Below are 11,022 nucleotides of genomic sequence, written 5' to 3' on the forward strand. Positions count from 1 at the left end.
GAAGAGGGGGGGGAAAAATATGAACTAATCATAAGTGTGATTAATAATTTGTGTTGAAAAAATTCTCAGTCCTCATTCCCTGAAGTGATTAGGCTGTTGTGGGTTAGCAAACATACATAACTCCGCCACATTGGTTAGGTTCCTGTCTGTCCCAAGTTTGTTTTTATACCACCACCATTTAAGTGAAAGGGCAGAAAAAATGAGAGGAGAGAGATCTTTTAAAAAAGAGGTGAAGAGAAACATAGAATATTATAGTTAGGAATACCTTGGAAGTAGGTATATTCCAAATGTACAGGGATCCTGTTATAGCCACCACTTTCATTTGCACATTAAATACAAACTATACTTTGTATTAAGAGCATGGACTCACACAGGACTTAAAGGTTTCTTCATTCTAGAAATACCTATCTTCTTCTGAATTAATCATTTTTAATCTCACATCTTTTACATCTTCCCCACAGATTTTAGCCTCAAATGAAAATTCTTGTAATTACATTTTTTGAGGATACAGTCATTGAATAAGATTCTTTAAATTCATGGTTCTTATGTTTCACAGCTAGTATCCTTTTACTCCAAGCTCCAACAATTTATTCTTGCAACATTTGAAATTAATTGTGATCTATTTACCTGTGCATCTGACCAATAACATTTAACAAAGTATAATATTTGTCTCTTTTCAATGATAAATTTGTACAGTTGTCCAGTATTTCTTTTTCAGAATTTTGACAGTAGTTGTTCTTACATTTACTTATCAAGTAGTAGTATTTTTTAAGTATTCTTCAAACACAATCCCCTTTATAAATAGAAAATTATATAATTTTAATTTTCTAACCAGAAGCAAAATTTTTTTCTCTATAGTGCTATGGTTGATATAGCTGTGCATTTGTTCAGAAAAGTGAAGGATTTCACCCTACAGCAAGTATTGTCACTTGTTGGTTATGTGCCTTGTGTACCTTGCATCCACACTCTTCCCACCACTTTGAGCAGAATTTTTTCCCAGCCCTTTCTTCTATGTCATGTACAAGCACAGTTTGCAACCAAACCTGGTTTGGGACTCTTTAACATTGTGAAAACAAAATTTTACTAGTCTAAAAATGCTTCCTCACCCATATGGAGATGATTTAAAACTTGAGGCCATAAGAGGAGATTTTTTCCTAAAGCACACAGCATAAAAGCAGCACCAGCTGGAAGAGGGTGTGTGAAAGCACTGCCGCTCCATACTCCCTGGTTTGGCCTTGCAGAATTGGGAGCATAGAAGATAGTAGTGTTTTTGTTTTACTGCATTACATAAGGTACAACCTGAAACTTTTTAAGGCTCTTTTTTTTTTTGCTGGAGAATAGAGGATTAGAAAGATTTTTACTAGATGCTGAGATTGTCATGCAAAGCTCTCTCTAGTAACAGGCTTTAAAATAGTTTAAAAAAAAAGCTCCATTAAGTACCATGAGCTTCAGTGAAGAGACAAGAGGGAAAGTTCTTATGCAGACAGATCCCAACTCTAACCTTTCTCTTTTGAACAGATAAAAAATCCTTTTAGCTAGATGTCTTTCCCTTATTCATTTTCTTATTTTGCTTCAAGAGTCCAGTGAGGGAGGACAAAAGGTCTCAGAAAGGTCAAACCCCTTAACTGAGGCAAGGAAATGAGACAGTGGTCTTTGCAGTGCAGTTCCACCAAGTGCAGCAAAGTCTCTGATCAGGGCAGGATCACAAACAACTTAGGTTCTCTTCACACCAGAAGACAAATGTTTGAAGGAAGTGGGAAGCTGAGGCCTTTCGTCATTTCACGAGAATCAGAAGCTCAGGCTGTACTTAACATGGAAACTCAAAAGCAAAAGGAGAACTCATGGCTGGATGGTTCATGAGGCTGTAAGCATTTCCACATGGGCATGCACAGCTCTCTGCCCTGACAGGGAGTTTGAGGGCCCCAATGCTGGTGCAGTATAAGAGAGATCTGAGCTGTATGAGATTAGGGCAACCTTGTGACTACTACCAAGGACCAAGGAGCTCATGGCATAGAAGGAAAGCGTTCAAAGGAATATGAATTTAGGAAGAACTGCCTGAGTTACTGAATCTTATCCAGTTTCCTCAGGCAGCAATGTCATATAACCCCTTTCACAAATGTTTAAACTTCATCTTAAAAGTAATTAGGCTTTTTGGCTCTCTTCCTCTTGTTGGAAAGCCTTCTGAAATCTCACTGCTCTGATGGTTTGAAACTGTCTTGCAATTTCCAGCCTAAACCTATTTGTAACTAGTTTATACCTATTTGACTTTGTGCTGGTGTTATGCCCTTAAATACTTTTTTTTTGGCCCTAGTGTCAGTCCCCCCCCCCCCCCCCCTTTGCCCCCCTCTCCTTGATATATTTATAGCAAGCAATCATATACCCTGACAGCTTTCATTGTGCCTGAATGCACAAACCAAGCTCATACAGAAGATGTCGATGCAGTGCAGTGAAATTTGGTGCAGAGAATCCTGAGCTATTGCTGACTCCAGCTGATCTGTCTACCTGTTGTGCTGCAGCAAGACCAGCTCAGGGCCAGAAGCAGTTCATCCACTTTAATGCACTTTAAGATAATAAATACAGCCCATCAGCACCACACTGTGATGTACTGCTTCTAGAGCAGATAAAAGTCCATGGCATCTCAGGGCTTTCATCACTGCTCTTCTTCATTGCTCAGTGCAGACATTCGCTAATCAGGCTCCCTGGCTTTTTTCCATACCGTCCTATTGGGATGCAGTCTTACTCTAAATCTCTTCCAAATTTTACCTTTTTCCCAGACTGTGACTACTTCTGCACCTTATGCCATGGTCCAGATATGATCTCCCTTATGTCCTGCCCTATGGCCGTAATATTTGTCACTGTCTGCAAAGACTGTGACTGGTAGCATGAGTTATTTCTGTGACTGCATCACACTGGTGACTCACAGGCATCCTGAGCAAAGCTAGTATATCATGGAGCTACTTGCTCTTCCAGTCTTGTGATCATCTCTCAGCTCATCAGTAATGAGGATGGGGTACAGGAACAGGTCTATTTATCACACAGAACATAAACTAGGACTTTTGCTTTTTTCCCTCCCCATGTTATGGGGAAGGAGAGGCAGAGAGAAATGAGCCATCATTTTAGGAATTAGTTTTCTGTGAGACAGCTCCAAGGGGTGCCAGGGTAAAGATGCATATTTGGATGCAAATTCTTTTTCTTGGAGGCAGGTTAGAGGATTTATATGCCAGTTCTATCCTTTCCACATCTTTGGACTTCCAGCCATGACTAAACAGAAGAAAATAAAAAGCCCTGAAAAGGGCAAAGGAGAAAGAATGAAAGGCTCATAGAAAACCTTTCTTTATGGTCTTCAAGAGGTAAAATATCTCTAGCATTTATCAAGTCTTGTTCCATCTTTTCAATCAGTCTATTTCTGAGTGATTTTTTTTAACCCCTGCACTTGAATTATATTTCAGCAGCCTTGGTTCGGGCAGAACTCCAGTGACAAAATCAACACTATATTCTATATACTCCTTTCTGTTTGATCCAGAGAAACCACATTTCTCAAAGCCCATTCTCACTTTAGGTGCTTTTGGAACACAAATAATACTATAAAGAATTTTAAATCTCCAGTGGGTGGGGTATTATTATTTTCATTTTTTTGTTCTGCATTCTTTTTAAATAGAACAGTGAAGCATAATGAATCACTGTCATTTCTTTTTATTTTCCTGTGTATAAACAAAAAACTGTGAGTCCATGTGTTTTGACTGCTGTGTGATCAGCTTCAAGGACTTTTAAAAAGAGAAGTGCGAATTAGTACAAAATTTTTTTAAAAAATTATTTGCAAAGATTAACTTCAACCAGGGGTTATCTTTTTAAAAGCTTGCGCAAAAAAACATTTGTTTTAATGAACAGGAACATTAAATTTTAAGTTTATATATATATTCAGTGTTAGCTTTAAACTATGAGTTATGAGCTGTTTCTATAGGAAAAAAAACAACCCCTGATACATAGAATGTCAGACTGCCTCATAGTAAATACATAAATTTGGGTAAACTGAAATCAAATACAGTGTGGTGGCTGTATTGCAAAAAAGATAGATGACTGTATAAAGTGGTCTTTCAGCCTTTGCCAGTTGGCTGCTGAGAGGATTTGCAGCTGAGCCCATGAGCAGGCTCATGAGAGGTCTGTAGTCCATGGGTACAAGCTGCTCAGAGGAGGGCAGGCCTGTTGCTCTGTCCTTCACAAAAAGACTCGTGTTAATCTAATCCTTTTTAATCTCAGTGAGGGAGGCTTCTGGTCCTTCCTTCCATTATCTTATGGGAAAAAAAATACTGGCTTCACAAAACCGAGTAAAGATGAGAGAAAATCATAGTGTCAGGCTAGTTCAGGAGGACATCTTTTCCAAACTCTCATGCCCCAGATGAGAGGATTTAGAGGATAATATCCTTTTTTTTTTTTTTTTTCTAATTGTAAAGTTATTTTTATGATTCCCCAGCTTTCTGATAGATAGTGATTAACCCTGGGCTTAGGAACATTGACAGTCTTCATTCCATTGATGCATGAGAGGGGCCAAAGAGAGTCTTTTTATAAATTCTTTGCTGTTAAATGCTAAGCTCTAATAACGCGATTCCAGTCTCTGTGACCTGAATAAAGCATTCTGTGTTTTATTATACAGCAATGTTTTAATTAGAATAATTTTATTTATTATATTGCTACCATCATTCTTTCACATTTTCCCCTCATATATCTGTCAGCTCCCAAATCTGTTCTCCCACAGGTTTTATGAGATGGCTTCAGTAGTTCCAGTATTTCCATTCACTTTTTTGAAAAGATGCTACATTCAGCTTAGATTGGTTTCATTACACACTGTTACAGCCTGAATAGTGCTTGAAAAGGGGGGGAGGGGGAGGGAAGGGGGAAGATAGAGTGTGTTTCAGTACAAACAGATGAAATGATTAATGCTCCCTGTTAAATTATAAATCATAATTCTTGATTTTTAAAATTTATACAATATTTAAAAGTATTGTCAAGGGGACTGTATTTTCTTTTATGAGTTTGATAATTTTTGTATATGCTAAGTAACTTTTTTTTCCTCAGGTTACAGATATCTTTATCTGTGGTGAATCAACCCTGCAAAGTATTGACTTGTATGTGAAGTTTGCTGAGGGTAAAAGTATTATTCTGAGACCACGTGTGACAACCCGAGAGCAAATGAAGCCGCAAAATTATTGTTATTCACCTTATTTCTAATGCTTGCTTTGTTTCAGTTACTAAATTTTGTGTGAACATGTAATCAGAAAAGTATATGTGGGATGTAAAAGAAGATTTGAGATGCTCTAATCCAGCAGCTGTGTGCTTTTTTATGTTTTGCTGAATTCCAGTACTGAATGGGCAGATGAAGGTCTTCAGTTACTCAAGAAAAAGTGCTGCAAATCTCATGCTTTTGGAATCTCTTCAAGCAATGTCTCTTGTTTATGTGTGCTCCCTCAAATAGTCCCTGGGCCCTAGCAATTAAGGTATGATATTCTCATGAAAGGATTTTCCTACAGCTATTTAAACTGATCATATCATTTGCTAATTGTTTTTCAGCAGTAACTTTACCTGGAGCATGAACCTCTTTTAACACTGGGTTATTTGTTTTGTTGCTGTTTTTTCTTCCTAATGCTTTGCTCCTTTCAACACTTTAATACCCAAGGATCCCAGAGCAGATAACCATTTCTGTTGGAAAGAGACTACTTTACAAACAAAAAAGCATCTATAGATAATATATTAGTGATGTGTCTAAGCTTACAGTCTAAAATCCTCTACTTAATCCTATTCACATGTTTAGAATTGATCTGTCAAGTACCTTTGAGACAACAGAATAAAAAATTTTCCAGACCTATTTCAGATAAAGGCCTCCACTTTTTTCATGAAGAAAATTACTCAAGGAGGAAGAAACTAACATATACCTTTTTCTTCTAACTTCTTTTATACCCAGTGGCAGAGGCCATAGCGTGCAAAACATGGTTCACTTTAAAACACTAAAAAAGATTTTTCCCTTTACTTTTAAACCAGTTCTGTGACGGTCACAATTAAAAATAAACATTTTGTTTACAGATTTCCTTAAATATCAATAACATTATTTTGAGACATTAACTGTACAGTATCTATTGCCAACTGTTAATGAATATTTGTATGAATTTAATCCACTGGCTCCTTGGATGTCATCAAGGACTGATGGGATCTGGTATGGGACTTTGTGAAAAGTCTCTCTGAAGTTCCTTATTTCTGTATTTTTTACTTTCACCCTCTTCCTTTTCTTCATTTGCTGTGCTCTCTGACTCTTGGCTTTTTGCTGATTTCTTTCCCCTTAGATTTACACCATCTCAAGGAGAGATGTGAGATTTTTATCAGTAAGACACCCAGTCCTAAGGGAAATTAAAGACAGGCAATAGGAAATTATGTTTACAGATATTTCACATTTCTGCACTATCCAGAAATGTGTATTGGTGATGATGGAAGACACATCCATGACTTGTTTAGTAGTCTTTTTAGACCTAGATATAGTCCCTTTTAAATATGCCAATATTGTCAGCTCCCCAAACTCTTGTGGCATTAAATTCCAGAAGTTCCTTATATGAAGAATTGCCTAATATTAGCTTGATCAGGACTGTGCTTCAGCCCAGTTGGATTGCATGCTGAAATGACCTTGTCCATCGTCTCTGTGATTTGTCAATCTTAGTCATACTCTCCACCCAGCCTCTTCCTTTTCAAATTAATCACACAGCTTCTTCAGTCTCTCAGACAGAAGCTGCCGTATCCCCCTTATTGTTTTAAGTGTTCTCTTCCATAACCTATCTAACTTGAATATGTCATTCCTGAGAATGACAGGCCAGAATTATATAAAATATGGTCTGGGACAGGAGGATTACATTTGATAGCAAGATGACACCTGTCTTCCACTCAATATCCATCCTGAGCATATTCCATTCTGCTATCTTTTGCTTCTGCTGCTGCAGGCGGAGCCAATTATTTAGCAAACCTTCAACCTTGACTCTTTCTTAAATTCCAGTTCCAAATTCAGCCTCACTGAATCAAAATTTAGACCATTTTTCCCTTAGATAAATTACTTCATGTATTTATGTCCACTGAAGCTCAGCCTTTTAGTGCAAACATTTATTTGGCAAGTCCTTTTTCAGCATTTGATAGTAGAGCATTTGACTACTTGCAAGGGGTTAATATGACCTACAAACTTGTAGATGCATTACATAACTCCTTTCTCCTGTCCTGAAAAGTTATATAAGACTGGTCGCTGCAGGAATTCACTGCTGACTCTTCTGCAGTTGGGAAAATAATTATTAAATTCTAGCCTTTGCTTTTCTATCTTCAACACATCCTTTCCTCCACCCTGGTGACAGCTCAGTTTCTTTAAATGATGGGTGTGGAACATATCAAAGTCAGTTTTAAAACCCATTTCTACAGTTTCCATGGTCTGTCCTTCAAATATGGGCTAAATGACACTCTTGTAGAAGTCCAGCAGGTCAGTGAGACAGCATTTCCTTTCTCAGAAGGTTTTGACTCTTCCTCAACATAGTTGCCATTTTATGCATAGCCTGAGTAATGTCATTCTTTATTATAGTCTCATTTGCCTCAGCAGTGGGTAAGACTCAGTGGTCTATAATTCCCATGATCTCCTCCGGTGCTCTCCCTGTAGATGCAAACATGGGAAACTAGAGATAAGTGCTGGTATTTGTCTTGGTAGCAGTTTGTAATGGTATCCACCTTTGCCATGGTTCTTCAGTTTTACAGCTGAGTTGCTTGGGTGACTGAAGTCTTATCCTGAAGACATCTCCTTGGTTTCAGATCTGCAAATTTCTCTACAGTTGCTGTTGTTCCTGAAACCTCTGCTACCACCACTGCATTAGTATGGGAGTCTCCCTCAAATTCCCAGACAGACTCAAAGAATATTACCAAATCACAAAATAAGCTGAGTTGGAAGGGACCCATAAGGATCATTTAGTCCAATTCTTGGCCTTGCACAGCACCATTTCCAGGAGTCACACATGCCTGAGAACATTCTCCAAATGCTTCTTGAAGTCTGTCAGGTTTGGTGCTGTGACCACTTCCCTGGGGAGCCTGTTCCAGCACCAAACCACCCTCTGGGTGAAAAACCTTTTCCTAATATCCAACCCTAAACCTCCACTGGCTTCAGGCCATTCCCTCAGGTGCTGTCACTGATCACCACAGAGAAGAGATCAGTGTCTGCCCCTCATCCTCATCTCACAAGGAAGTTGTAGACTACTATGAGGTCTCCCCTCAATCTCCTTCAGGCTGAGCAGACCAAGTGACCTCAACCACTCCTCATATGACTTCCCCTCAAGGCTTTTCCTCATCTTTGTTGCTTCCTTTGGACTCTAATAGTTTAATATCTTTCTTATATTGCAATGCCCAAAACTGCACACAGTATTCAACACGAGGCCGCCCCAGCGCAGAGCAGAGCAGGACAATCCCCTCCCTTGTCAGGCCGGCAATGCTGTGCCTGATGCCCCCCAGGACAGGGTTGGCCCTCCTGGCTGCCAGGGCATTGCTGACTCATATTCAGCTCTCCACCAACCAGGACCCCCAGGTCCCTTGACTGAGCTTCCCTCTTACCCCTGAAAGCAATTTTTAATATCCTTGTCCCTAATTGTTTGATGACAGCAATTTTTTAGAGTGAAAACTAATTCTGGCCTTATTTTTTATGTCTGACACTACTTTACTTTTGGCCACTGCCTGAAATGTTTCCTAACATTGTAAATACGTGACCTAATTGACTTAAAATTCAGACCTTTTCAGGTCATCCTTTTCATGAGTACCCCAAGCTGATGTTCACATTGTTTCTGCAAATGTGATGCTGGAAGTGTGACCAGATAACGACAATAAAAGGCTTGATGTACATTATGCAGTAAATATTCCCATAGTTTTTCCCTTACAGCCTTTTATTCATTCTCAGGTAGCTTAGCTGACTCCTTGATATTGTAGCCTATAGTGGAGCAGGAAAATGCTTAGAAGACAAATAGGAAATAGAAAATATTAGGGAGCATAAAGGGATAGTGTTAGCCAGGGAAATTTTTACTCTATCTGTGGGAAGATGGCAGTTTCCTAGGTGTTAGCAAATCTAAAGGCAAATAATTTCGTCACCAATCCAATACCATTCTCAAACCAAAGTGCTCTTATTGTGATGTTGCCAAGATGATTTACAAAAAGTAGTGGCTGCAAGGTAAAAAAAAATAAAAAATTATATGCCAGTTTTCTAATTTCATGCCTTTCCAAATTACAGTAATTGAAGATGTCCCTGCTCACTGAATGGCACTGTAGGTCATGAGAAGGCAGAAACTAATCCACTTAGACCAAGAAGTTTCTGTATGTATCTGGGCAGATTCTTTCCAGTCTAGATATCAAGTCATACCCCCAGACAATGTTCCTTTGAATAATACGAAGGTGTCTTCATTGTTTTGTTTTTGTTGGCAGGCTTTTGTACCCCCTCAGGCTAAACCAATTCCATAAACTGGCAGAGGCCAGAGGCATCAGATCTAATAGTTCTGTCATTATCTCTTAATGACCCTTTTGTGGGCTATCATGAGTCATCTATTTTCTGCTTGACCTATTGCAGACAATTCCAAGTAAGAGGCACTTAAGTCAAAATATATGTATAGAAACCACTAAGTCAGTCTACAGAATTATCAAATTATTTCAGAGTAGCTCTAGATGAGTCACAGCAGCAACAATGCGTTGATGAGTCCAGCAGAAATCAATAGCTCTCTGCATCTTCTCAGCAATCTGTATAAATTGTCATTGTAGACCCCAGAACTGGGGCTAAAATTCAAAATTGTATGCAAAGATTTACTTTAGTCTTACATGTGATCTTGAAAATGTAATTGTTCGATATCAATCAATATTTTAGAGGTCAGGGAGAGTCAAACAAGGATAGTAGCTACAGGACAAGATCCCAAAAGATTGTTTAGCATACAGCAGTATCTCCCTAAACAGCCAGGATGGGTTGATATCTCATCTAAGGGACCATGTGAGGAGTGGTTGAAAGAAGAGTTTGGATCCTTTCTTTCTCCTCATAAAGATTAATTGTAGATTTTGAAACCGCCAGAACTTCAGTAATATATTAAACTTTTGCTTCTCGGTCAAAGAGAAAGAAAGGCTCCCTGAGTAGTGGATGAAAGGCTACCATTACGTAAAAATCAGTTATTTTCTTCTGCCTGCACTGCTTTGTGGTGTGCATGTTGCCAAGTAAGCCTCTAATGCTATTAGTGAGTACCTGTTGTAGTATAAATCTTATTGATATGATTTATATCGATATAAATCTGCTTTTTATCTTACCATGGTGTCCAGGATATATGGAATAGCATATATAATAACAACATGGTATGAAAACAATTGCCATATTTTATTATTGTCTTTGGCAAACAATGTAACTGAGCAAGAAAAATTTTGTAGTCTACTTCACCAAGGCTAAAAATTTGATCCCAAAAAGAGGTTCCCAAACTAAGGATCTCAACTCCAACTTGAAAAAAACTATGTGGGATCATAAACCACAAGTCAATTGGATTTTATTTTGGGAGAAAATCAAATTAATTAGCTAAGTATGTCATGGGATCATATATTGGTAACATAGGAATAAAAATTATTTGTAAGTGGATTATTACCAGAAAATGCTGGGGGACCATTTTTATAACAATAAAAATGATTTTGCCAACTTATAAAGACAATCCTGCAAAATTACTTTTCTTTTTTTTCTTTCTATCTTTTTTTTTTATTGTTTTTTAAGAAAAATATCAATATATCTAGACAATAGAATTTCATGATAATACATTTGATATGCACATTATATCAAAATGTACATGTATGCTATCAGAATGTTATATCAAAATGCAAGCAAACCTGACAATTGATGTGACTTCATATATTGTCACATCTATCTTGTAAAAGGAGGACAGAAGGAATTCAGTTTTCTTCAGTTTTCGGGACTTAGAATGAATTCCTCTGGTTTTCTAGACACTCATTATGAAGTGA

Source organism: Corvus hawaiiensis, chromosome 26 (genome assembly GCF_020740725.1).
Source record: "Corvus hawaiiensis isolate bCorHaw1 chromosome 26, bCorHaw1.pri.cur, whole genome shotgun sequence".
In the NCBI taxonomy this organism is placed as follows: Eukaryota; Metazoa; Chordata; class Aves; order Passeriformes; family Corvidae; genus Corvus; species Corvus hawaiiensis.